General features: G+C 42.4%; 1 pseudogene; it reads left to right on the forward strand.

The window, feature by feature from the left end:
• The first annotated feature begins 277 nt into the window (after nucleotides 1-277).
• On the forward strand, nucleotides 278-1700 carry LOC138299783 (heterogeneous nuclear ribonucleoprotein K pseudogene; annotated as a pseudogene).
• The last annotated feature ends 846 nt before the right edge of the window (nucleotides 1701-2546 follow it).

A 2546-nucleotide genomic window follows, 5' to 3' on the forward strand; every position in this document is an offset into this window, starting at 1 on the left:
CTCTCCCAGGAACTGTTGATTTTTACACTGTGTTTACTTTTAAACTAGCTTATTGCCATTTCAACCAAAACTGTGTGTACTACTGTTTTAAATCAAAGTTCTATGCTTACCTGTGTGAAGTACCTTGCATTTTATGTACTTACATCAAATCTTGAATCTTGTGGTTCTAAAATAAATTAAGAAAATATATTTTTCGATATAAAACCTATTGGCCTGGAGTTAGGTCTTTGAGTGTGTGTTCCTCATTTATTGCCTGTGTGTGTACAACAAATGAGGTTGCATATACCGCTACAGAAGCATTCGGTGAAAATGGAGGCCGAGACAGACCGCGAGGTTGAATTCACCGAAACCAACGGCAAACGCCCCGCTGATGATACCGAGGAAGAACAGGCGCCTAAAAAATCTCGCAGCACGGGCGAAAAGGTAGAAGTGCGCCTTATGCTCCAAGTCCGGAATGCCGGAGCAGTGATTGGAAAAGGCGGCAAAAATATTACAGCGCTGCGAACAGACCACAAAGCCAGCATCTCCATCGCAGACAGCAGCGGCCCGAGCGCATACTAAGCATCACCGCCGATAAAGAAGCCGTTGGGGAAATCTTGAAGAAAGTCCTCCCCACCTTTAAAGATTTTGGCTATAATGCGCCCCCTCAGAAGCAGAAAGCAAGCGACATAGACTGTGAACTGAGAATGTTGATTCATCAGAGCCTGGTGGGCGGCATTATTGATGTGAAAGGAGCGAAAATCAAGGAGCTGAAAGAGAGTACCCAGACCAGCGTTATGGTGTTCCGGGAGTGTTGCCCCCATTCAACTGACAGAGTTGTTTTAATTGGTGGAAAAGCAGACAAGATTGTGGAGTGCGTCAATGTAATCTTGGACATTATATCCGAGAATCCAATTAAAGGGCGATCGCAGCCATACGATCCTAATTTCTACGATGAAACCTACGATTATGGTGGCTTCACGATGATGTATGATGACCGCGGAGGGCGGTCCATGGGGTACCCGCCGCCGGGGAGAGGTGGCTATGACCGCATGCCACCGAGTCGGGGTGGCCGCTCCATGCCGCCTGCAAGGAGGGGTTACGAGGATTACGACGATTATGACATGAGTCCCCGCAGAGGTCCTCCTCCCTCCAGGGCACGGTGGTAGCAGAGCCTAATCTTTCCTCCGCCGCCATCTCTAGCTGCCAGAGGTGGTGCTCCTTGAGGACGGCCTGGCGATTGCGACCCGACATAATATTAAGCTGGGCAGTCCTGGTGCATATGATACAATGGACGTGGTTTTTTTTTTTTGTGTCATCACAGCGCAAGTAACCATTCCAGATTTGTCTGTCTTTGTAAAGGTGAAACAAATGTGCCATGAATGTGGAGCCTCCGTTAACGCAGACGAAACACTAGATAGGTCTGAACATCCGATTGTTACCACCATGGGCACACGGCCAGATAGACTTCCTGCAGAACGGTGCCAAACAGTATTCTAAAGAATTATCTTGTTTTGTGTTCTTGCCGATTTGAAGGGCATAGTCAAGGCTTCTAATGTGAATTGTGACTCTTAACACCGGAACACTACCCGCTGCAGTCGAGGCAATCTGGGAAAGGGGACTGTACATTAAGCAGTACTGAGATCACTCCACTTTTAAACGTGTGGCGGTTTGCTTTGAAATGAAAGTAGTTTTTTTATTCTAAAAATAAAACCATTTGAGTGTACAACAAATGCTTAACACTACCCTCTGATAAGAGTACTGCTCGACCTCACTACCACAAAATAGAGCATTAGTATTATCTAATTTTGCCACTATCAACTTCTAAGGGGAACACTTGGACTCTGTGCACACTATCGCTCACTTTGAGATAGTATATACAGAGCCAACTTCCTAAGATAATCAATAGTAATACATTATGATCCTGCATTTCACTTTTCAAAGAAGGCGAGACTTACATATTAGTTCTTCACTGGTGTGTGGGTTTAGCAAAGTTACCATATTAAAATGTGTTTATTTCCTCAAAAAACAGTGTGATTTTATATTCTTTTATAGTGAAGTTTACCAGTGCTATAGTAAAAAAGTAAAACTGCTTTTTGCAAAAAATATTCTGGGGTTGCTCCTTTAGTGTACCCAAAGGACTCATAAACTTAAAATAAATATTGAAATAACTTTTAGATGTATTACTGGTTAGACATCAGTGTCTTCATATTGGCTTTCAGGTTATTTATTGTTCCACCACAATAAAAACACAAACATCAACAACATACCACTATTGCTGTATTTACAACATAAAGTATTTCAAAACCATGACAATTTCTCACAAAAAAACCTTTTTTGATCTATAATTTTCAGGCATTGAACTGTCGGTAAACATATACCTATTCTGCTAAAATCTTAAAACATGGCTTTTCAAACAACCCTGCTCAATTTGAGCCTTGAACTCTTCTGCAAGACATGCCTCTCTTCACTGATATCTGGTGAGGGCCTCTTAGTGAACACATGCTTTATAAGTAAAACTAACATTAATCTATACATAAAGTGCCAGTACTCTCCTAATAAAATCA

The sequence above is a fragment of the Pleurodeles waltl genome, chromosome 6 (genome assembly GCF_031143425.1).
Source record: "Pleurodeles waltl isolate 20211129_DDA chromosome 6, aPleWal1.hap1.20221129, whole genome shotgun sequence".
Classification (NCBI taxonomy): domain Eukaryota; kingdom Metazoa; phylum Chordata; class Amphibia; order Caudata; family Salamandridae; genus Pleurodeles; species Pleurodeles waltl.